Source organism: Rousettus aegyptiacus, unplaced genomic scaffold (assembly GCF_014176215.1).
Source record: "Rousettus aegyptiacus isolate mRouAeg1 unplaced genomic scaffold, mRouAeg1.p scaffold_m13_p_3, whole genome shotgun sequence".
NCBI lineage: Eukaryota > Metazoa > Chordata > Mammalia > Chiroptera > Pteropodidae > Rousettus > Rousettus aegyptiacus.
Genome location: NW_023416306.1, coordinates 149,335,811 through 149,362,268, shown reverse-complemented (window position 1 = coordinate 149,362,268; position 26,458 = coordinate 149,335,811). Strand labels below are relative to the sequence as shown.

Sequence of the window (26,458 nt, the reverse complement as noted above, 5' to 3'; positions counted from 1 at the left end):
GACCCTCGCCCGCGGTGGGCGGGGCCGAGGGGCGGGAACTGGCATGGGCGCGGCTGTCGCGTCCCCGGCCCTGGAGGTTCAGCTGAAGATGAAGTTCGCTTCACCTATGCCATAAAGTTCGGTTCATTGCTATCGCTCGCAAAAAAATACCTTAAGACAAATGACATCTCTTTTTTATCTAAATTGTTTAAAGATGCCCCAAAGAGTACCGGGTAAAAGAAACTCAGCTTTGCAAAAATCATCTCTGACCCTCTTGTTGCGATTTAAAGTTGCGCGTTTAGAGGACGCTCCTTGTTGAACAATGAATATTTTACCCATACCACGGACTGGTGGTTTAATTATAGTAAGAACACTAAGGAACTGCAGTATTTTTTTCAATGGAAAGTTTTTGCATGATTAAATATTGAAATTGGGACTACAGCTAAGGCCATCTTGAATTAAGTCCAGAATACAGATTTCTGCATTTCAACTGCCCTAGGACTGAACTGGCTAGAAGGTGTCAAGCTACTTTTAAGTCGAAATGATATTTGGTTGATCTTCCCTGTTCAGGTTTCTGAAAGTCTACCATCCTTCAGAAACAATGTTGTTTCTAAAGTGGGCGTGCAATACAACCCACCACATATTTTAACTCCACATTTTCCCAGTGAGGTTGTCAGGCTTAGAAATTTAGGCATAAAGATGATGAAATTTTCTTTTATTTCTTTTAAGTGGAACCCTAGGCACCCTATTTCTAAGAGGTGCCCAGAATCTACAGTTGCTTCTTTTAACTAGAGTTACACAGAGATAAAGTAGTTCAAAAAGAGGAGCTCCTGGCCCTTACTATGACCTTCTCTGACCTCCCGGGCATTTAGGAGCTCTGGATTTAGAACTTGGGTAATTTATATGGCATGAGCTCTTCCAGTCATGCATTTTTGTTTATTAAAGAGCCTCAGCGAGTACATAGCAAAATTGTGAAGTTAGTTGTCTGTTGTGTAGAGAACTAAGGATGGATTTAAAAGAAGATATATATTTGAGTTAAAAGAAAACTTACCGTTAGCTGCTAGCCTGATAAACACAGGCATTTCACAATACACAAATCGTCCCAAGCCAATACTTTTTAAATTCGTTTGCTTTCTAAATAGCGTTTTGACAACTGGTCTTCCAGTTATTTTCTACATTTTGTGTTGACTGAAGCACTACTTGTGGTTTTACTCACTAAACATTTTTTTAATGTTTTATTTCTTTTATTAAAAGATAAAGCAAATAGGGCCAACATTCAATAGTCATGAAATCTAGAAAGTGGGGACCATTGTCACAAGTAATGATGATATTAGTCTTTGAATTCTGAATTTTTTTATTAATTTATTTTTTTGGTGACATTGTTTGGTGACATTGTTTCAGGTGTACAATTCAACAGTAAGGCATATATATATTGCATTGTGTGTTCACCTTCTATAATTAGATTTTTTCTGTCACAACATATTTGACCACTTTTACCCATCTACCTCCCTCCTACCCCCAGCCCCCACTCTCTGGTAACCACTAGTCTATTGTTTATGTCCAAGAGTCCCTGTTTGTTTGTCCTGTTTGTTTGTTGCTTTTAGGTTTATATCCCATATATAAGTGATAGCATGTGATTTGCAACTTTTTCTGTCTGGTTTATTTCGCTTAGTATGATTATCTCGAGGTCCATCCATGTCGCAAATGGCAGTATTTCATCTCTTCGTATAGCTGAGTAATATTCCATTGTATGTATGTACCAGAGCTTCTTTAGCCAATCATCTCTTGTAGGACATTTCAGTTGCTTCCATGTCCTGTCCACCATGAATAATGCTGCTATGAACATCAATGTGCAAATGTCTTTTCGGATATGGGTTTTTAAGTCTTTGGGGGTAAATACCCATTAGAGGGGTTGCTGAATCATATGGCAGATCAATTCTTAGATTTTTGAGGAACCTCCATACTGTTTTGCATAGTGGCTGTACCAATTTGCAGTCCCACTAGCAGTGTATGAGTGTTCCTTTTTCTCCTCATCTTCTCCAACACTTGTCATTACTTGTCCAGTTGATTATAGAAATTCTAACAGGTGTGAGATGGTATCTTATTATGGTTTCGATTTGCACCAGCCTAATAGCTAGCGATGTTGAGCATCTTTTCATATGTTTGTTGGCCATTTGTATGTCTTCTTGGGAGAAGTGTCTATTCAGGTCCTCTGCCCATTTTTTTGAATTTTTGAATTTTTGTTGTTGTTGTTATTGAGTTGTATGAGTTCTTTGTATATTTTGGATATTAAGCCCTTATCAGACACGTTTCTTGCAAATATATTTCCCCATTCAGATGGTTGTCTCTTTACCTTGTTGACGGTTTCCTTTGCTGTGCAGAAGCTTTTTAGTTTGGTGTAGTCCCATTCATTTATTTTTGCTTTTACCCACCTTGCCTTTGAGGTCAAATTCATAAAATCCTCTTTAAGTCCAAGGTCCATAAGTTTAGTTCCTATGTTTTCTTCTATGCAATTTATTGAGTAAACATCATTTTTGCTGCAATGAGAGAAAGTAATCTAGAAAAGGTTTTCTGGGGGTGACAAAACAGGAACAATGCTGCTGTACACCATCAGAAAAGTTGCTGCCTTCAGCCTATGGTGGTGTGTTTTTCTTCAGGTCTGATTTTTTATAAAACCTTTTCTGTTAATTTACTTACCATTAAAAAGTTTATGATTTCCACAAATGTAATTTTTCAGTAGTATTGTCTAGTGATCTAATCTACTGTATTTTAAACTATTCGCCTGTTGCAATGTTTTTTTCTATGATAATCCCTAATAAGTTTCTCTACCAGATTGTTTCTTAACATTATTTCTTTAGTAAACACAAACTCATCCTCCATGTGCAGAATCACTCTCCCTCCTATGTTATCCTATAATATTCTGGTATGTCCTTAAAATTCCTTCTCGCTAACTTATAATAAAGATATGTTATTCATGTTTTTGTTTTACAGAAATGTCTAGCACAGAAAAGGCTCAATATCTGTAGACCTGGATTTGCATTAGCATTTTATTCAGGTCATTCACTTCCTATAGGAATGTTTCAAAAAAATGCCTTGGCATCCTTTTCCTAAGATATCCAACTGAGGGGCAAATCTTTAGTAAAGGAAAAAAGATACAGAGAAATCACAGATTAAAATAAATACAAAATTTATTGACTATATCTGTTGGGGACTTTGCGCATACCTGTGGAATGTTTCATTCATCCCATTCTTGATTTCATCTAACTCAGGAGTCAACAAATTACAACCTGTGGGCATAATCCAGCCTGTTCATATAACCCCAAAGATGGTTTTACATTTTTAAATGGGTAGGGGCTTGGGGAGAATTGAACGTGTATGAAATTCAAAAGTCATTATCCATCATTAAAGTTTTTTTTGAAAACAGCCAATCTTTTTCATTTAATTATGGTCTCTAGCTATTGTCCTGTGACAAAAGCAAGGTTGAGGTGTTGCAAAAGAGACCTACAAAAACTAAAATATTAACTTTCTGGCCCTTTACAGAAAATATTTGCAAACCCCTGAGCTAACCGCTTCCTAGATCCTAAACTATTCTGTGAACGCTCCATCCAACTCCCTTTGTCAGATAGTAAAATAACAAGGAGTCAGGATTTGGTCTTTAGTTCTAAAAAAGAGTTTATTTTATTCTAATTATAAAACATAATTCTTATTATATCAAAAATGTTCAACAGGAAAAATATTTGAAAGATGAGAACACTCATGATCCCATCTCACCAAATCCACATGATTATATTTTGCTCTATTTCCTTCCTGTGGTTTTTGTCCTCAGTGTTTAATATATGTTTTTCAATTCAAAATACATCATCATTTTTAAAAACTTAGATATGAGAAAGTAAAAGGCCATCCTTACTCCCCAAGGAATAACTATTTGGCTTTTTAAATAATTTCCCTTTCATGTTTTTCTACAAGCACAATTGCATTTTCAAAATATGAATCATCCTCATACATTGAATTTGGTATTACGAGTTTTCTTATTCATGAAACTTAATCATGGGCATTTTCCATGTTTCTTTGTTTTAATATATTTATGCTCAAAGTGTATACTCAGATTTGTATGTTTTTCCACTTAACATGACACAACTACATGCCTAGGGAAAACACTCATTTTGACCAGCTATTTTGCTTCTCTGAAAATGTCCTAAATCTCACCAGATGCTTTAAAATTCCTATTCAAAACTCCCAAAGCTAAGAAAAAAAACTGTTGCTTACTTGATTCTACCTAATAGTCCTAAAGATCTTTCAGAAGAATAAGCATCCTTAGCCTCTCTTGGAATTGTATAGCTTTTTTTAAATGTTTGGTTTTGGCTCAGATTCACCCCTATATACCTATATGACTTCTTTCTATTTCTACTCCTGATTTTTTTGTAGTTGTTTAATTTAGTGAGCAATAATTAAAACACCTGTGAACCCACTACTGTAATTTGAGTTCCTGAGTCAGTGTTTCTCAATATTAGCTATCCACCAAAATCACCCAGGAAGTTTTTACAACACTTGCCTGGGTCCCTACTGGCAGAAATTCTGGTTTAATTGGTCTGGGGTGGAGCCCTCCTTGTTTGTTAGTAAGGGCTGCAGGTAATTCTAATATGCAGCCAGTATTAGAGGTGCTGACATAGGTCTAGGAACTCACCTATTTGTTCTCCATCAAATCTGTCATCTGGCTCCATGTTTTCTCCTCCAAATACTCACATCCAACTGTAATGGCCGGAGCCCTACTGGGAAGCAGATTCGCAAACCCAAATCATACTAACATCAAGGTTAATTTAAATTTAGGATGCCTAAGTATATCATCCTTGCTATCCTTCTTAATATTGACAGCTGCCATCTCTTGAACCACTGTTATGTGCCTGGGACTGTGCTAAAGACATCACACACATCATCTCAGTCCTCACATAGACTCTTCCATGTAGGTATTACAACGTTTTTTAAATGAGAAAACTGAGGCTTAGGAGAATCTATTCTGCCCAGAGCATCCTACTTTCTGATTTTCCTGCCAAAGCCCTACTCACAAAAGCTTGTAGCACGACCTTCACGTAATACCTTTCTGTGTATTAGGGTGACCTAGAAACCGGAACCCCTTCTGCTAAGTTCCAGAGTCCTGATCACCAAGGCCAGAGAAGTTTGGGATGAGGTATGAATTAGAATAGGCAGGACATTTCTATGTGGGAAATGAACTAAAGGAGAAATGGGGCCATATCTTTAGAGAGAAGGGGCAAAGAAGGTTAACATAAGGGCTCCTGAGAGCATTTTCTTAGGCGGAAATAGAAAGTCATTCCCACTAATTCAGAATTTGTTTAAAAAACTTAGAAATTCTTTATAGGTCCATAGCACAGTGCTGATTTGATGTCCGCTTGAGCTATGAATTGATGCCCAATTTAACTTCCAGCTTTAGCTGCTACTTTTGTCCCACTTTTTTTTTTCTTTTATTAGGCGAGGCAAACCTTGGTTGACCACAAATTGCAAGGACCTTGTCAGCTTACAAGCCCTTACTTTTTTTTTTTTTTTTTTTTTTTATGCCTAAAGCACCTGGTCTTCTTAGGTGGTCTCCCATCTAAGTATTAACCAGGCCCAACCCTACTTACCTTCTGAGATCAGATGGGATCGAGTTTGTTCAGGGTAGCATAGCTTTGGACTTATTTTTGTCCCACTTTTACCTTTACTTTCAATTATCTTCTAATTCAATGGTTCTTTAAAAGAATCATTTGGGCACTATTCCAAATGCAGATTCCCAGGGGTCCGAACATTTAACTGGCACACTACTCAGGGCCCCAATGATATTTTTCCAAACAGACCTGCATTGTTTGGTTCACTCCTCCCTTTCTGACTATATCAGCAGCCATTCCCTGCCTTTCTCCTCTCTGAGCAACCATTTCTCCTTCATTGTTAGCAGCTGTTAGTTATCTATTATTGTGTAACAAATTACCCCAAAATTTAACAGCTTAAAACCACATTTATTATCTCTTAGTTTCTGTGACTCAGGAATTCAAAAGTGGCCTGACTAGGTGGCTCTGGCTTAGAATCTCTCATAAAGCTGAAGTCAAGCTGTTGGCTGGGGCTTTAGTCTCATCTAAAGTCTCAACTGAGGGCATCTTCTTCCAAGCTCATTCATGTGACTATTGACAGGCCTCAGTTCCTTGTTGGCTGGAGACTTCAATTCCTTTCCATGTGGGTCTCTTCATAGGGCACCTGCGTGTCCTCAAGAAATGGCAGCTGACTATCTCAAGAAAGAATGGTGAGTCTACAGCCATGCCACCCTGAACAAGCCCGATCCCGTCTGATCTCGGAAGCTAAGCAGGGTCGGGCCTGGTTAGTACTTGAATGGGAAATCACCTAGGAAGGCTAGGTGCTGTAGGCGTAAAAAATAAGGGATTGTAAGCTGACAAGGTCCTTACGATTTGTGAGGTCAACCAAGGGTTGCTTTGCCTAAAAAAAAAAAAAAAAAGGAGTGATGAGAGAGAAAACCCAAGAAGAAAGCTACAGTCTTTTTATAAACTGATCTTGGAAATGACATACCATAATATATTAGTTTCTTAGGACTGCTATCACAAAGTACCAAAAACTGGGTGGCTTAAAACAACAGGAATGTATTACATCACTGTTCTGGGAGCTAGAACTCTCAAATCCAGGTGTCAGCAGGCCATCCTTCCTCTGACAGCTCTAAGGGAGGCTTCTTCCTTGCCTCTTCCTAGTTTCCGGTGCTTGCCAGCAACCCTTGGTGTTCCTGGCTTGTAGGTGTAGTACTCCAGTCACGCGGCCATCTTCTGTGTGTCTTCATCATCTTCTCTCTGCACATCTGCCTTTGAATTCATGTTCAAATTTCCCCTTTTTATAAGGACACCAGTCATATTGGATTAGAGCCCACCCAAATGAACTCCTTTTAACTTAATTACCTTTGTAAAGACCCTATTTTCTTAACAACATATCCCGAAGTGTTGGAGGTTAGGACTTCAATCTGGGAGGACACAATATTACCTAAAACACATAGCTTCTGCCATATGCTATTGGCCATACAGTCCAACCCTGGTACAATGTGGGAGAAAAATACACGGGCTGTGAAAACAGGAAGAGGGGATTGATCGGGAGTCGTCTTGGAGGTTAACTACCCCAATGCTTCCTGCTTCACTTAGATAATAGAAATTATCAGGCCACCATTGCCTCAATTTCTCTCCCCTCTATTTTCAAATTACCCTGTACCATCAGTCACCTTCTCCTTGTCTGCATCAGAGAAAGAAGTTCAATTTCTTTTTAAGGCTTCAGTTCTTCATGCATGAGATTCCAGACATTATTCCATCAATTCTTTTCCTCTCTCCTTGTTTTTGGTATGTGTCTATTTCTAGTCCTACTCTCCCACACCTCTTTAATGCTTAACTGCCAAATATGCTTAGTTTTCTTCTTTTAAAAAAAAAAAATCCTCCTACCTATGCCACTTGTCAAGCTGCCCCATCTACCTTTCCTAAGCCAACATATTTCTTAACAGAGCAGGTAGTCTACACTCCAAGTCGCCCCTTTCTCAAACTCTCATTCATCTCCAGCCAGACTTCCACTCCACCTCTCCACTGAAACTGTTCTCAAGGTTCATCATCAACCTGATTGCAAAATCCAGCGGCCTCTTTACAATTCACATTCTCCTCAATGAAACCTGCCATTCATCTTTCCCTTACCATATGTCAGGCATGGCGCTGGGGGCTTTGCATTTATTAGTCTGTTCAGCCCTTATACAACTTTCTAAAGTCAGTTCATAGTCTCCTTTTTATTTTTTGAATACGTTAAAACCAACGCTCTAAGTCACATAGCCAGAAGTGGCAGAACCTTGAATTGAACCTAGTGTGTCTGTCCTAACTCTGTGCTTCTAAAGGATTTTCTTTCCAAAGTTATAGGAGTTACTCAAAAGGGGAATCAAAGGAGAGATTTTTGCATCATGGGTAAGTAACTTTACCTACATGGTTTCTCTGTGTTACAAAGCTGTGAGCTAGAATGTGAAAATGGATACAACGTAAGCCATTACTATTAAGGACCAAAGTATCTAGGCTCCATAATATCCACAAGCCAAGTCACACAGGGCAAGCAGCTGAGCTTATCAGCTAAGTGTGCAGGAGCTGGAATCAGATATGTGTTGGAATTTCAGGTCCAACACTTAGTATGGTAAGCTCTGGAGACTAAAATAGGGCCTGCCTCATCATAGGCACTCCAACAATATTTGTTATGGAGTGACTCTATCACTTTCAGCATGTTTCAGGACCTTTTAAACCTCAGTTTCCTCACATGAGAAATAGGTCAATAACAGTACTTAATTCATACAGTTGTTATGAAGATTAAGTGAGGCAATGCATGTAATGTATTTGATCCAGTGCCTGGTACACTCAACACTTTTCAGCTCTAATAAGTACTATAGGTAGCCTGGTTTCTCCATTCAGAAAGGAACAAAATCATAGTGAAAGGTTAAGCTGCTGTTACAAAGAGAGCCAACAAGACAGTAGCTTAAAGAACATGGAAATTTCTTTCTCATGCCCCCAAATTTTCTGTAGGTAAAATAAAAAAGATTGAAACATTTTGAAGACCAAATCATTCAAGGGATTTATAAAAGAGAGAGAAAGACCTGGACAAGGGCCATTTCTATCTAAGAGTCACCCCCCAATGCTTGTTGTCCCCTACACCTACTCCACCCCAGAAACTGTTAGGAACTGGGGACTGACCAATTACTGGGCTCTTTTCATCTTTAGTACCAAAAGGGAAGCTTCAGTAGTAAGAACTCCCTACAGAAATTTATAACAGAGCCATTGTGGTGGGGTACACATACTCCCAGATAGAGACACCCACACCCCCACCACCAGATCAGCCCCAATCCTAGAAATTGTTCCTTCTCTCATACAATAATTAGGGTCAAGACACACAGGACCAATCCAGTGAACAACACTTGATATCCTATCTGTTTGATAGATCAAAGTACCCACAAGTAGGCCAGTTTAGTCCAGAAGAATGGTTTCCTCTTAGATGGAGAGTCATGGAAGGGAATGGGAAGCCTACCATGTGTTCTTCCTTGTACCTCAAATAAAATATCCTGTTTTAAGAGCTTGGATATCGAGTATTTAATTCAAATGGCCATGGCTTGAGTGAAGGAAAACTAGAGTAAGCTCTCCTGCTGCTGTCATTAGATAACCCTACAGGGCTCTGTGAAGATCTGGTTAAATCCAGCAAGGTACTGCTAGGAATCCAGAGCTGCGGAACCTCGGAGCCTAATGGAAAACCGATGGCCAGGAAAGGCCCAGCATCTCCAGCGTTAGCATGTGAGACCTGGTACAGCTTCTGTGTCCAGGTCTGGGGTTTCCAAGCTATCTTGATTAGACTAACTGTCGTCTCTCCTTCTTGATTAAGGCTCATGTGCTTCCAGCCAAGGACCCTCTTCAGAACAGTAGGGCATATGATATAAATAGGTGAATGTTGCTCAAAACGGAAGCAAGAAAAGAAGAGCCTAGAGGTGGAGACAGAGAAGTTTGTAGTGGGCCTCGTGTTAATGAGCTTAGATTCTGTTAAGATTTCTTGCCATATAAAGAGTCCTAACTGATCTTGCCCACCATCTTCCCGACAGTCTTCCCCCTCTAAAACATAATCTGAGCATGCTATCTTTTTGCATAAAACCTTGCAACATCCACTGGACACAAGCCGGCTTGTACAGTACATCGCTTGCATAACAGAGTGAAATGCTCAGTCTCTGACTCCATCTTGTTCAGGCCTGCTTTGTTCCCTTGGACAAGCTAATGGTTAGAGGAATTCTGCTTGGGGCTTGAGTTTTTACAAAAGCAGCCTCTCCCATTTACCCTTCCCTTGACATAAAAGAAGCCTAACCTCTGTACGTAGATGAATTTGAGAAATTGCTATGGCCCATATCAGTTGGCATCTTCTTGATCAATAAATCTTTCCTTAATACAAACTCTGACATTTTGAGTTTTGGCCTTTCGAAACATTCATTGAGCACACAAACTTTGTACTGGTAACACTTGGGCTGGCAGATCAATGCTCCAATATTGCAATTTTTAAAGAAATACATATTTGGTCATTTAGATGGCCAAAATATATTTCTCATATATATGTGGTCTCCATCCACAGTTCTAGACTCACAGCTCCCCAAACCCTTGAAATTTCCTGCGTGTTGAGAGTGACAAAGATGTCTTTTGCTATGTGAGTGAGGTGACTTTTAGAAGCACCTAAGGATAGGAGCTGCTTGCCAGAAGACCTCGTGATGAGAGGATTGGAACTTTCCCTCCTCCCCTGACCTCCAGGGAGGAGAGAGGGCCTGGAGGTTGAATCAATTGCCAAAGGCCAGTGATTTAATCAGGCCTGTATAATGAAGCCTCCGAAACACCCACAAATACTGGGTTCAGAGAGCTTCCTGGTCAAAGAGCTTCCTGGTCGGTGAACTGGTGGGGGTGCAGGGTGGGTGGTGTGCCTGGAGAAGGCACGGAAGCTCTGCGCCCTCTCCCCGCACCTTGCCCTATGCCTCTCCTTCATCTGGCTTTTCCCGAGTTATAGCTTTTTATAATTAACAAGTGATCTAATAACATGTTTCTCTGAATTCTGTAAGCCATTCTAGCAAATTAATTGAACCCAAGAAGGGGATTTTGGGAACCTCTGATTTACAGCCAGTTGGTCAGAAGCACAGGTAAGAGCCTAGGCTTAGGGCTGGCATCTGAAGTATGTGTGGGGGCAGGGAGGGCAGTCTTGTAGGACTGAATTCTTAACCTGTGGAATCTGATGCTATCTATCTCCAGGTAGATAGTGTCAGAAGTGAGTTGAATTCTTGGGTATCCTACCGGAGTCTGAGAATTGTTTACTGGTGTGTGGGGAACAATGCCCCCCCCACACACACACACACGCACGCACATACACATGCATTAGAATCAGGTCTCAGAATACCACTTAAGTGCCCACGCTTAGTTCTTGGTTAGTGGCACATCCTGTCCTCATGGTTACACTCTCTCAGCAGCCATATTTCTGCCACCTGCAGCTACCCCATAGCCATCACTGACTCACCATGGGTTAATGAGATTCTCTCTACTCCAGGAATTTGGAGCTGTGAACTGAGAGACCCCACACTGAGGCATCTTAATGGTAGCATGCCGGAAGGAAGATGGTTTCCCAGTCTGTGACCGAAGTATTCAGAGCTGCCCTCATTTTGGCACCTCTTGAAACTGGGGTGTTCAAACCTCCTGGATCTCATGAAATGCTCCAGCACCTTCCTTCCACTAATTTTCTTCTTTTTGCTTAAGTTAGCTGAAGTTGGCTTCTGTAATGAGAGCAAAATGGCTTAACATACATTATCCAGTGTAAGCAACAAAAGATGGGTTTATATCAAGGATTCAGAAGTGTCTCCTGAAATCTAAAGGCAAGAATGTGCCCAGGCTTGAGAAGGAGTCTGGAAACAGAAAGTAGCAACTATGAAGAACTCAGGGATCTAGTCTCCCTCTCTCCTCTCTGTTTCGTTTTGGTTTTGTTTTATTTCATTTATTCTCTCCCTAGAGTCTGGCTTTTTCTGATTCTTGATCCATATGGCAGAAGATGGTCATATCATGTCACCAAGTTTCTACATATTCTCCAGTCAAAAGCAGATCCCGGAATGAGAATGAAACCTCTTAGTCACAATTCTAAATTCCCTGGAGTGGAAAATCTGATTAGCCCAGTTTGGGTGAGGTGTCTATCTTGGTCCAACCAGAGGAGATGAAGTCACACATGGTACGAACTCAGCTGTTGGAGAACCACCTCATAGATGAGGATGAAGTTTAAGAGGATCACTGTAAATTAGACTGACACCCTAAACATTGAATAAACAAGCAGCTCAGCTTCAAAATGGCCCAGTCTGCCCTAGATCCAACTTACAACCACCAACCACCCTCCCACTGGAGCAGGCCAAACCAGCTTATCTGTGTTCCTACGCTAGGCTCTGCTCTGGCAAAGACCTGAGAAACCACCTTATCTGTTTGGCTCATGCCTATTTTCCTCATTATGTCTAACATAGGAAGATCCCCTAATAATTATCTACTGTATCCTGTAACATTCAGGAATAAGTAGAGGCCTACTATATGCTAAATACTGTGTAAGGGGTTTCATAGGCTTATCTCATTTGACCTTCTCAATGACCCTAAGATAGGTATCACTAACCCTATTCTATGGAAGAGGAATTATGTTCCAAGAGGTATAGTTCCCAAGTTTAATAACTATTAGTGACAGTGCAGGGTTCAAACTCAAGCATTGTTGAACTCAAAGCCCATTTGCTTTTTTCACAGCCTAGGTCGATTCCAGTGTGGAAAGGAGGGGTGGAAGGAGCAGAGTCGTGTGCCTTGGAAAGCAGGTGCTGAAACTGAAACTGAGTTCAGGCTGAGGGGGTCAGACACTGTGGGCATCCTGCTTAGGTTCGGAGGCTCTGACACTGACTCCCCACAGTCCTAACCTGGCACACTGCCTTGCCGACCCAACCTGCCCCAGGTAAACAGAGCTAACAGGCCACAGAGTGACATGACACTAACAATAGGGCTTGAGAGTCTGTACGGTGATTTACCTTCTGAATCGCAAAGTATCGTATGGGCATTGCTTGTCCCAGGAAGATTTAAAAGCTAAGCTGAATGTAGGGCAACTGCCAATAATAATAGTTTACATTTATTGAGTGCGGACTGTTCCTGACGTTGTACTCAGTACTTTGTGGGCATTAAAACACTTAAACCTCAAAACAAGAATGTTTGCTTAAGAGGAAACTGAGGCTTAGAAAGTAATTTCTAAAGAGTACACAACAAGTAAGCATTTGAACTCTAGCCGTTTGTCTCAAAAGAGTTCAAACTTTTACTACCATGACAACTAAATAAATACTGGATACGTGCTGAAGAAAAACTTCAGGACATACCCAGAGAAGTTTAAGTGAAAAGAATTTGTCACTCAGGAGGGAGGATGAGGCCAAGGAGCCATTTTCTCATGAGACAGACACCAGTAGAATGACAAGGCAGCTCCAGGTGTGACGGGTCATGAGAAGCACCCTGATGAGGTGAGCAGCCCATCGCCAGTCAGTTGAGGTTACCCTCACATCAAATTCTAACCTGCAGCAGGCGCTCTGCTTGGCTTGCCTGTACATGAATGTGTGTGAACCCCTAGGGGACACACCAAGGCTTTCCGAGGGATATCTGGACATTAAATTCCATTTTAATGATCCCACCTGCCATTCTGGATCTTTGTCATACCCAGTGTGGGCTCCTATCACCAGATGTCATAAGGTGGGTGGCTTACAAACAGTAAAAATTTATTTCTCACAGTTCTGAAGAGTGGGAAGTCCAAGATCGAGGTGGTAGCAGATTCAGTGTTGGATGAGAGCCCACTTCCTTGTTCAAAGATAGCCTTTTCACTGTGCCCTCACCTGACAAAAAGGGTTAGAATTCACTGAAGTCTCCTTTATAAGGGCATTAATCTCATTACCTAATCACTTCCCTAAGGCCCCACCTCCAAATACCATCTCATTGGGGGTCAGGATCTCAACTTTTGAATTTGAGGGGATGCAAATATTCAGTCCATAACAATTCTACATTTCAATATGAACTCTTTTCTAAGATGCCCCTTGGCCCAGGTATCTCCTTATCCCACTAGACAAAGATTTGGAATTGGGGAGAGGTCACCTTTCTTTTGTCCAGTGGAAGAGGGACACCTCGAAGGGGCCAAACAAAGGAATAATTAGAAATATTAGGTAGGTATCAAGAAAGCCAATATGTCTGATGACAGGATAACAAATTTTTTTTGAAAATCAAATGGCTTCCCATCTTTGGCTTTTAACCCAGTTTAGAGGAGGACATAACCGAGTTGCTAACTAATACCTTATTAAGTATAAGTTTTGATAATTAAAAATATTTTGACATCTAATTCAGGAGGAACTTTACAAATCGAATGACATAGCTTTAACAAAATTCCATCTAATCCCATCTACTTGCTTACATAAACGTTAGAATACAAATGTCTCTTTCTTGCAATGAATGTTATTTATGCACAGTTATATGGAAAAAGTAACCCTATCCACCTCATTAAGAGATATATTTCCAGTAAAATTACTTTGGAAATTGAACAACTATCAAAATTTGTAATATATTTATGTCATTTTGATCAAAGGCAATTATCAAAATTTAAATGTCTATTTATATACCTAATTTTGATGCATAGAAATGAGAGGTGCTTAAAAACACTTTCAAATATAAAACCATATTGGGATCAAATTCTGAGAGGAAAGGGATATGGAAATGAGCTCAAGAAAAAAAATGTATATAATTTTCTATCTTATTAAAAGAGCTGGTTTCCAAGTATAAAAAAGGACCATGATGGGCATTAAATTTTAAGGGTATGCAGACCCCAATAGATTTATTTAAAAGAATGATATAATAGTTTTATTGTGAAATACTTAAAATACACTAGAAATCATTTTTTTTTGTAATTATGTACATCAATGATCAAAAGTTTTAGATGTCAACTTAAAAATGTAGAAAAGTTACGTTAGTTTACTTCTTTTAAAGGCTAGATGAGCAATCGGATTGGAAGGCCACAGGCCTGAGCTACAGAACACAGGGTAGTAGATTTAAAAGGATGAGTGTCGTGGGAGTCACCCCACCCCAGGGAGAAACCGGAGACCTGGCCTCACACTGAGTCCTATCCCACCGATCCCACCAGGTGACATTCTGTGAAGCAGATGGTTTTTCTCAAAGGCTCATTTCAGCATCCTCTCTTGGCAACTCTCCCCCTCCTAGTGGGGTCACCAAGGCTATACGAGCACCTTCCAAGTCAACAGCTTTGAAACTCATCAGAGTCAGACCCATTGCAGAGTCTGGTTCACCATGCAATTTCAATGGGTCCTCCTCAGACCCATAGAATCACTCTGGGAGCAGAGAAATAAACTGTCTCAAACCCAAGCTGCTGTGGAAACTGTGTGGTCTGATATGAACAGCTGTTCCTTCCCAGAAGAACTTAGCATTCCTGATAAGACACTTGAGCAATTTTCTGATCGAGTAACTGGCTTAAGAGCCTTTTCTGGGAACCTTATCCTATGATCTTGAGAGGGGCCCAAAGACCTTTACCCAGTCCTAGGAGATTTCTGATAGTCTTTAACCAGACATTCTTTTTATCCTTTTTGTCTCCAGTCTAACGATGATTATCTAAAACCATCACTGTTCAGTAGAAATATAATGCAAGCCACACTTCTCACTTTAAATTTTCTAATAACTTTTTGTTTGTTTGTTTTGCACCTATAGCACCTGGTCTTCCTAGGTGGTCTCCCATCCAAGTACTAACCAGGCCCGACCCTGCTTAGCTTTCGAGATCAGATGAGTTCGGGCACGTTCAGGGTGGCATGGCGTAGACTTAATAACAACATTTTTTAAAGGTAAAATAAAACAGGTAAAATTAATGTCAATAATATAATTTACTTAACTCATCATATCCAAAATGTCATTTTATTACATGATCAATGTAAAAATTAGTGTGATGTTTTACATTCTAACCATATTAAGTCTTCAAAACCCAGTAAGCATTGTAGACATTCAGCACAGCCCTGTTCAGACTAGACACCTTTCAAGAGCTCAGTAGCCACGTGTGGGTTGTGGTTACTGTATTGGACAGCAAACATTTAAACACTCTTATTTTTCTTTTTAAAATGTCTCTGCCGAAAAAGAAATCTGATTTTTTTTTTTTTAAGAAAGCTTCCTGTCTTGCAGCAAACTTGAAGCAAAACTTTGACACGTGTTTGTAATCACTGTGCCAGAAAATTGCTTTAACAAAAGGGCGGGGGAAGGTTAGAAATCTGCATTTTAAAAACTACTCCAGGTGATTCTTAGGCACACTTAAGCTTTTGGGTCACTTTTCTAATTAGTCCATAACTAATACCCACTTGCAAGTGACCAATCAATCTTCTCCAGCTGTTTCTATGGAAGCCTACCTATTAACTAAATTCTTTCATACTCCAGAGGCAATGATTGATACAGCCACCCAATGTATTGCTTTTCTCGGGGTATTGACCTCAACAAAGGGCTCTGCTACGTGTCCCAAATGTAGAAGGCTAAAGCATGTGCCTTGGGTGTAGAAAGGCTCAGTAAATGGTGATTGCTATTTTTAGATAGCCTGGTTCCAGAACCAGGTTCTCCCATGTAATAGCTATGTGATTTGGACACATTCCTTGACCTCAGGTCTTCATCTATAAATAAGGGGATAATAATGTTCTTACTTCATAGAATTGGACCTATGAGATAAAGCCCACCGGACCACAGCAAACCATGGGGATCTTAATCAAAGAAAGTCCAGAGAAATTTTTACAAGGTTTGGGGCTTCTACTGAATGATTCTAGGAAAGAATGTGGGGAAGCAAGAGCAGGTCTGAATTGAGTGTCGTCATGAAGTAAGGACAGGTGGAAGTTGAGTTTCTGAGAAAACTTTGTTCACGAGGCAGAGTGTCATTGGTAAGAAAGTAATAAGGATTCAAAAGGAGAGGGATGTGAGGCCTTGGCCACAGGCCCTTAAAAAGGTTGTTTTAGGTTCCATTAGAAATTTGAAGTCTGACTCTACCAGGGCTAGGAGGTGAACATGGAACCTTGTTTCCTTACTACAAAATTAAGCTAAATGTGGACTGTTGCACCCCAAATCCTTTATCCAAAGCTCTGCACCGAGGTTGGCAATCAAAGTCGCTCTGTGTTAGAGTGATCTGCGTGGCTGGGAACCTTCAGGCAAGAATGGGATGGTTCCTTCTCTTGGAAAAGATTTCAAGTAGCAAAGTTTGTCATAGTCCATGATTTTAGGGAACAGGGTTTCTCAACCCTGTCACTGATGTTAAATAATGCAATCAGGTTTTATGGATCATGGTCATAACCAGCGTTAAGTGAGAACATATGCAAAGTGCCTGGTGCATAATAAAGTCCCAACAAATGGCAGCTGCTCTCATTAGTGAGTATTAAATGTGTTACCATTAGTATTTTTCATCTAGGTTTCCTGTAAAACCATTCTCTTCTTTCTGCTGCATGGGCTACTGCCAGTCAAAAGTTGGACAGTTTTTAATTTAAACCTTAACCCTCCTCAGATTGCTTATTAAAGATGCACCACGGAGGCTCCTGGGCCAGGAGTCCCCGTGTTCCCACACTGCCCCAAGCCGGGGGTTCTGTTTTTATCCATGCCCACTGCTTCCTTTACCTAGGAATTCTTGCTTTGCTCTGTCAGGAAGGACTTCACCTCTCGACTTCGTTTTGTTTTTCATGTACAAATTTCCTAAAGGCTCCTTGGGCAAGAGGGTTACCAGAAGTCAAGCACTCATTTCAACCCTGCTGCGAGATCAGGGCTTCTTACCCAAAGGAGCACCCCCACGCACGCGCTCACAGACACGCACATATACACGCACTATGCCGAAAAGTTCCCCATGTTCTGTGGGGTGTTTTGTTTTCTTCGTACAACACCTACACCTGTATCCCCAACCTCCACTCTCTTTCACACCCAAGAAAATGAAGTCATCTTCTGCCTCCTCCCTCAGAACCTGTTTTCACGAGACTGGTTTTTCCAGCTCCACCTTCCTTCTCTGAGTGTAGCACTCAGGGGCTCTTCTTGCTTTCAAATGCAGTGATACCGGGATTAATGAAATAAAGGTGCACTTATATTGAGTGTTTTAATTGCTTTTAAACAAACCGCTTCCTTTCTCCATATGCACTTCATAGGGAAAAAGTAGACAAAGCGATGAGTAAGAAGAATTCAAAATAGCAGACCTCACATACATCATTAACACGTTGCCGTCTTTCCAGGCCTTCTTCCTACACATATGCTGTTTTGTCAAACTCAAAATTAGGATCACCCTGTTGGCAGTGTTATATCTTTTAGCAAGAATATGTGACAAATATCTTAGTCAAATAAATTTCGATGCCCTGATTTGAAGTGACTGCTTATCATTTATGAATTCAGTCTGCAGTGTTACTGAAGGCCTGCTTGCTTTTTCTTTTTGTGATATTTTTTCAACACCAGAAACACACCACCAAGTGGGTGAATAGTGGGTTACAAACATTTTGAAGCACGTGACAGACAGCTGTGCATCTCTCTCTGACCAGGACAAGAAGCTGCCAAACCCTGTCCCTCTACACAGAACAAGCTCTTTTTAAAAATAAACCACCGGAACAGGTCGCCGACACTAAGTGCTCAGCAGCAGTCAGTTGGACAAATTTATCTTGTGGTTGATCTGCCATTCCGAACGTCTAAAGATGCATGTCAACAGGAATGGGACCGTGCTGTGCTGATAATTTTTTACCATAAACCAGGAACATGTTTCCCTGTCAGTAAATATGATTTCAAACCCTCATTTTAAAAAGTATACTAAATTGATAGACTTTTGATAGCTGTTGAAGCACAGAAATAGGTATGTGGAAGTTTGTTGAACTCTTCTCTTAATTTTATGCCTGCTTAAAATTTCCCCTAATCATTTTCTTAATAGGTTCCGGTTTGCTCTGACATTCCATCTTTAGTTATCTGAGACCACTAGTTCAATGGAGGTGAGTGGTCAGCTTGGACATTCAGGGCAAGTGGTCCTCAGCCTAGACAAGCTATTGTGAGGTGAGCAGGGCCACAGGTGGAAGGGGATGCAAAAGGGGGGACGGCTATTCTGTGCAGCCGCCTGGCCCCTTCCCTGGAGCCACGGTGGCTCTCTTCCTCCTGTCTCTTGCTTGGGCTTAGGGTGCCATGGTCTATCATTAGCACCTGGGCCTCCTGGGAGGTGCTGCCCTCTACTCACAGGAGGCAGGCCAAAGGCAGGCCATGGATTCCTGGAGGATGCTCAGTGATGAAGGTAGGGTGCAGAAGGTTTCCCAAGGGAGCATTTTCCACTGCTCCTGCCTAAGGCACCCTTTGCCTACCCCAGCCCCACTCCCCATGAGTGTGTGGTTGCAGAGTAACCCAGAGATGCAGCTTGCAAAAAAGACTTGGGGCTGAAGAAGGACCTGGCAGTGAATTAAGCAACAGTAACCTGTTCTGGTTATGTGATCCCACTGAATTGATTGATGGAAGACAGGTCAGCACAGGTGTAACAAACAAAAAAAAGGATTGATAATTTACACAGAGAACTAAAACTTCTGGCCATACGGGCTTTTGGGGTTGTTTGTTTGTTTTGTTTTGTTTTTCTCTTTATTTCTTTCTTTTGCTTGTACAACATTTATCAACCAAAATAACGAACTTCTATTATTTGGTCTAAAACCAAAGTTACTATTTTCTTCGTGTAGAAATGAGCTCCTAGCTGTATGCTTAGTACGCCACCTGATGGACACATTATGTTGACGCAGTCTCTCTCGCTGGAGCTGAAGTAAGGTCACGGAATGTCAGAAAGCTCTTCAAATATTCTGAAACAGGTGTTCTCCCTCATTATCAGAACCATTGTCAATGCCTGACAACCACTTTATGAATCTAAACCCATTTATAACCTTCACGAGGATTTTTATTTTCATTTGAAAGGGGACCATGTGCCTGAGCAACAAAATATCTAAATGGAGCAAATAATAGAGCTTGGCTTTAAAATTAAATAAACACCCTGCAAAATCAATGTGGTGCATTATTATGATAGTGCAGGAGAGGATCTGGGCATAGGGCAAGCAACAACTGACAAAACTTCAGGGAGAACTGGTAAGTCGACAATTGTAGTTTGGAATATTACCACACTCTTTCATTGTCAGAGGCATTAAGCATCTGAGCAATAAAATTAATAAGGCTGAGATGTTAGCTGTATATAGCACTCTGTACCTAGAAAAAAAATGGCATACACACTCTTTCTGAGATGTGCAACATTTAGAATAATGCAGTAAACTATAAAGAAAAATTCTACAAATTCCAAAGGCTACATACCATTCAGACTATATTCTTTGACATTAAAGCAATAAAATTAAAATTTTATTTTAAAAAGTAGAGCTTTTTATAATCTAAGGATAGGTAAAGGCCTTTGACATATTTAGGAGAATAGAAACAAACACTTTGAAGTTTTTAGAGAAAAAAATGGCTTCTAAAAGAATAGGAATATAATTTCATGGCTCTCCAACTAAGGGAAAAATAAAGATGATAGAAAAAAACTAATAAATTTCATCTAAGTAGGAAATTTCTACTCTTTGAAAGACACAGCTAAGAAAGTAAAAGAAACAAACAAAGATAAGGAGCAAATATTTGCAAAATACATATCTGACAAAGGTCTTGTATCCAGAATAGAAAAGAACTCCCAAAACTTAATAAGAAAACAAACAATCCAATTTTTTAAATGTACAAAAGTTTTCAGCAGACACTTAAACCAAAGAATACAAATGAATGGCAAATAAGCACCTGAAAAGATGCTCCACATCACTAGTCAAAAATAGAAATAACACAAATGTCCTTCAACTGGTGAATAAATAAACAAATAATACATCCATACAATGGGATATTGTTTGGCAATAAAAAGTAAGACTTACTGATACATGTAACAACATGGATGAAAATCAAATACATTATGCTAAGTAAAAGAAACCAGACTTAAAAAGCTGCATAATGTATATTTCTATTTATATGACAACCTGCAAAAAACAAAACTATAAAGACAGAAACCATATCAGTGGTTGCCAGGTGCTGGGATGAAGAAAGGGTTGGCTACAAAGAAATATGAAGGAATTTTGGGAGGTGATGGAATGTTCCTATGACCTGACTGTGGTGGTGGTTACCTGATTGCATATGTCAAAACTAAAAATTAAAAAGGGTAAATTTTACTATATATAAATTATATGTTAATAAACCTGACCAAAACATATAAAACTAATGAAACAAATTTCTGATAGGATTGATTAAAAAAAAAAAAAAAAAGGAAAAAGTCATACAAGTAAACAATTTTGGCATTTGAGAAACATAAAAGGGACATGATTACAGATAATAAAATTTTTAATATCAAAACAGAATATCTTAAACCACTTTATACAAATTTGAAGAACATTAAAATAGATAACTTAAAAAAAAAACTCAATAAAATGAAAAGCCTAACTAACTCAACAACCGTTCAGGAAATCACACTGGTAATCAAAACTCTCTTACCGAAAGACACCACACACATATGGTTTTATAGGTCAGTTTTATCAAACTGTTAAGAAACTAATAAATTCTATATTACACAAACTCAAAACTCTTTCAGAAAATTAAAAAGAGGGAAGCTACCTATTTTACATTATGGGGCTAGTATAGCTCGGATTGCAAACAAGAACAAGAAAAGAAAATTATAGACCATTTTCACTTAAGAACATAATGTATAATTTTTTTTAAAAAAAAAAGCAATGTATTTTAAAAACACACATGCAAGCACTCCCACATACTCTTATAACCAAGTAGGGCTTAGCAAGGATACAAGGATGGTTTAATATTGATAAATTCTATCAATATTCAATATAATACATTACATTAACAGACTACAGAAAAACATGTTAGCATCTTAACAGATGCAGAAGAAGCATTTGATAATCAAATAACCAGATAATCAAACTATAGTTCATTGTTAACAACACTCATCAAACTAGGAATTAAAAGAGTTCCTTAACCATCCTGATGCCCATAGCCAAATACTATAGTCACACAGATGGAGTTTCTTGGTACTTGCTCCCACAAGAGAGTTTGCACATCTCAAGAAGAAGATGCTACTTGGGGTTTATTTTAGAAGTCGGCTTGTGTTAAGCATTTGGGGACGTTTCAAGGCAGCAGAGTTTTATTCTGGATAGGTGCTGCCAAAAAGTAGGGGCAGTTCTGTGATTAGATATTTTCATTTTTATCTAGGAGGCCTTCTGGACCCCTTTTCATGGTCTATGCCTGCTGCACAGTCTCTACCCCTGGTCACTGTGACACCTAGAGCAGCAGTCTCCAACCTTTTTGGCACCAGGGACTGGTGCTCCTATGAGAATCTAATGTCTGATGATCTGAAGTGGAGCTCAGGTAGTGATGCTAGTGCTGGGGAGCCGCTGCAAATACAGACGAAGCTTTGCCCGCTCGCCCACTGCTCACCTCCTGCTGAGCGGCCCTGCTCCTAACAGGCCACAGACCATACCCATCCACAGTCCAGCAGTTGGGGCCCCCTAACCTAGAGCATGCTTTAAAGCCTCCCAGGGTGCCCCTCCACCTACAGGATAATATTTAAAGCCATGAGAATGGCCTTGAAAGCCCCTCGCCACAGAGCCACAGTGTCTAGATGCGTGCCATTTGGCAGCAAACCCTCATCTATATACTCTTTTCCAACCACACCAAACTCCCCCACGCTCCCCAGCATCACAACCCCTTCCAGGCCCTTATTCACACTTTTAGCTCTGCCTGGAAGTTCCCTCTCCCTTGCTCATCTCTTTTCTGCCTGAGAAACTCCCATTGCTGCAAGACCCAGCTCAAATGTCACGTGCTCTGCAGAGCTCTAGCCAACTGTTCTGCACCCCTTCCCCCCCCCCCGTGTCATCTCCATTTCCTGCCCTTCTTCTGTCCTTCTTTCCTGTACTTCGATGAAATGCTGAGTCTCTGAGCCTGCCCTGCCAGGTGCTGAGAAATCAAGGATGAAGCAGGAGGCCGCAGATCAGTGACAAGAGCCACGTGCTGAGAACCTCAAGGACGGAGCAGTGTCTACATACTCAGCTCCACAAGCCCAGCCCAAAGTACAGGCCCGACACTTTTCAGATGCTCAGGGACCATCTTTCGGATGAAGAGAATCTGTCGTGTGTTGAACTGTATCCTCAAAAAGATGTTCAAATCCCTGCCCCCAGTATGTGTGAATGCGACCTTTTTGGGAAATAAGGTCTTTGCAGATGTAATCAGGTTAAGATGAGGGCACACTAAATTGGGCAGATCTTAATCTAGTGACTGGTGTCCTCATAAATAGAGGTAAATTTGGATACAGATATAGAGGGAAGAATGCCACACGAAGATGGAAGCAGAAATTAGAGTGGTGGCATCTATAAGTCAACGAATCATAGGATTGCTGGCAGCCACCGGAAGCTGGAAGAGGCAAGGAAAGATTCTCCTCTAGAGCCTTCAGAGGAAGAATAGACCTTGATTTTGGACTTCCAGCCTCCAGAACTATTGCCTTAATCCACCCAATTAGTGGTGACTTGTTACGGCAGCCCTAGGAAACTAATACAGAGCCCAAGACCCATTGCTCAGAAACACCTGGGGCACATTTCTCCCACGCCCCAACTCAGGAGCCGGAAGCCCAAAACTTCACAGCGGGCTGGATTTCAACTTTTGGGTCGGTCCCACCGGCCCGGCCTAAACCTCCCCTCCCTGACAGTAGAGGACTCTGCCTCACCCCACACTAGATGGCGCCAGCGGGCTGAGCCATCCTGGCTCCGTGGGCATTAGAAGAGGCTAAAGGGTGAGAAATCAGAGGCGGCGGATTTCTACCTCCCGGGTTCTTCCCTCACGGGCGGATTGTGCTCTGGTCCTCTAAGATTCCCTACATTTTCCTAAGAGGGGCCAGCCATTTCCACTTTCACCTTATTTGGAAATAGAGTCTAAGTTCTCTATTTAGAGGCTTTGATGCTCCCCACTGATCAAGTGTGATGGATCCCTCCCTGGGTCCTGGTCCCTCAATCCCACACTCCTGACAGGATTATTTAAGTTATTTTCAAATGTTGGCTTTATTAAACAATTGCAATGCCCCACTCTGTTTTAATATGTATCGCTCTTATTATAAGATAGTTTAATTATATTTGAATGTTTCTAATGAAAAACGGAAATTCGACAAAGCATTATAGTTGGATTTAACTACTGTCCTTCAATTTTTGCCCTAAGAAAAATCATTTCAAAGGGTAAAAAATACCTATTAATATTGGAATAGCGGCCTGGCTGTTGCTGGCAGAAACTCGGTTGCAGGTCGTGGGCATTCCTTCTGTTGTCCGTCCCAAAGAGCAACTGAATTGCCCCTGGACTGGAGACTGGAACCGGTCCTGCACCGCGATTTCTGAAGACGCTCCCTGCAGTCAGGGGCCGGGAGCCGGTGGGTTGTGACCCGAAAGTCGACTCTGCTCAGCGCTCTGTTTTTGTAGGAAATAGACCCTTGGACAGAAAGTCTCTGGACATTTGTCTATGGGTGTCCTGAAATTTTTTTCTTGTGATTAAAGTAATTAAAGTTTAGTCAACCCAGAGAAAGTCATTTCTAATTTTGGCAGATCTTAAAACAATTATATATTAGGTTGAAATTGCCCATATGTGGCTTTTTCTATTAATCTTTAAAAATAGCAATTTCATGTGATTCATAGTTTCGTATGTTGGTACTTCTGTTCCTATAGTTCTCTTTATAGCCCGAAAAGTCCTCTTTTTCACACTTCCCACCCAACAGCTCTTTGTTCACTCACCTTCCAACCTGTAGCATTGAAATACAATTCAATCTTCATTATGCAAAGGAAATAACGCCTTCCCTGGGGAATCTTTGCTCTTTCCTCAAATAAATTAACTCTTCCTCCCTCTCCACTCCCCTTTACAACACTTTGCTGGAGTTCCATTAGAGCTTTTTCTTTTTTCTTTTTTTCTTTTTTAATTCTTATTTTATTTTTGTCAAGGCAACCCTTGGTTGACCTCACAGATTGCAAGGACCTTATTTTAATTTTAATTTTTAATTTTAATTTTAATTTTTTACGCCTACAGCACTTGGTCTTCCTAGGGATCTCCAATCCAAGTACTAACCAGGCCCAACCTTGCTTAGCTTCTAAGAGTAGACGGGATCTGGCTTATTCAGGGTGGCATGGCTAGACTTTTTTTTTTTTAATTCTGCCTTAAGTTTTAGGTAGCCGTTTGATCTCCTTCTCCCATAGGAGTCTGTAAACTCTTTGAGGGCAAAGACTGAGTCTTATTCACTGCTGTCCCCTAGAATCCAGTACCAGGCTTTGTGTAAAGTAAACCCTAAAAAAGTTTTTTGTTGTTGTTGAATAAATTATCAAATGAATGAATGAACAAATGATTGCAGCGGGAGTGGGACTGGACATCCCGCAGAAAGACTACAATATCAAGGTTCACACTAGTCTTTGGAGTCTAGATGCTCAAGGGCCTCAGGAAACCACAGAGGACCCACAGCAGCCCCCATGTGTGGTATGTTCGTGTTGAGCCATAGTCTTTCCTTCACACACCCCCAGTGGCCATAGATGCTTAGCCTCAGCCAGCAGCTGCCTACTGAAGCTCTGCTGGGGGAAGTCCACACTTGCCAAACCCTCTGCAGTGCCCTGCCTGGTTGAGAATCATTCGCTATCCCAGGCTCAGGGACAGTTCAAGCTGCCCCAGACGGGCTACTCAGGACATTCCTATGTTGTGAAATTTCCTTTTCTGGGGACACTGAGTGTCATGGGACATCTGAAGTGTCAAACAGTTGTTCCCCTCTTGGTGTGAGATGGGACTGTCCCTGAGCCCCATAATGCCCGTCATGCTCTTCTACCACCAGGGAGCCTGGAGGAAGAAGCCAGGCTGTCCTGGGAATGTGCCATGTCTGGTCTCGGGTTCAGATTAATTCCTTGTCTCAGGAATTTCAGATGAAATTCCATATGCAGATAGAAAACTCAAATCTGTGATTCCCCTTCTAAATTAAATAATCCATTTATATATACTTCATATTCCAATAATCCATCTGTAATTTAGCAAGGAAATCAGTTTTGACTTTTTCTCTCAAACATGGACATCTTGGACATCAAACTGGACAGTTTTCAATATCTTTGTTATAAAGACTAAGCAAATATATATTTTTAAAATTCGGCTTCAGAAATAAATGAAACAGATGTGAATCAAAACAATATGGTTTTCTTTCAACGAGCATATTTTTAAAATTGATGATTGCTAATGCTGGTGAGGTTGTGGGAAAGTGAACACTGCCAATGAGAGTATAGTTTGGAATGACTTCGTTGGTGGGCAATTTGTGGTATATTAAAAGCTCCTAAATTGTGCGTTTCTTTTGATCCAGCAATTTCATTTCCACCATTTTATCCTAAGGAAATAACTTAAAATGCTATCAACCCTTATTGGTTTTAAGAGTTAAAAAAAAAAAAATGGCACCGTGAAAGTCCTAATTAACAATATGATAGAAAACGTGGCAGCCGTTAAAGTGAAGCAGACGGATTATCTATGGGGTTGCAGTACATCGTAAAGTGAAAAAAAAAAAAAAACCAAAATACTGTTTAAAACTGAGCTTTTTAAAAGGAAAATGTGTATAGGCATAGAAAGAAAGAACATTACCAGTAGGAGGTGGCGTTATGGGTGATTTTGATTTTCTCTCCACTGAAATAAATATGTATTACATTGGCATAAAGCTATTTTTAAGTAGTCTGAGAAAGACCCTGAGAGCTTGTCACTACTTTTGTTGCTGTCAAGGGGTCTCCACTTGGCAAGTTGGGAGGCGGGAGTTCAGTAGCAGGGCAGGAAATTCCTTTTCTCTCCTCCATTCACCTTTT

The 26,458-nt window shown here is 40.6% G+C and overlaps 3 pseudogenes; 1 reads left to right on the top strand and 2 right to left on the bottom strand.

Annotated features, from left to right (window-relative positions):
* Nucleotides 1-5,547: 5,547 nt before the first annotated feature.
* LOC118601482 lies at nucleotides 5,548-5,666 on the bottom strand (annotated as a pseudogene).
* Nucleotides 5,667-6,269: 603 nt separating this feature from the next.
* On the top strand, nucleotides 6,270-6,388 carry LOC118600693 (annotated as a pseudogene).
* Nucleotides 6,389-15,287: 8,899 nt separating this feature from the next.
* On the bottom strand, nucleotides 15,288-15,405 carry LOC118601287 (annotated as a pseudogene).
* Nucleotides 15,406-26,458: the final 11,053 nt, after the last annotated feature.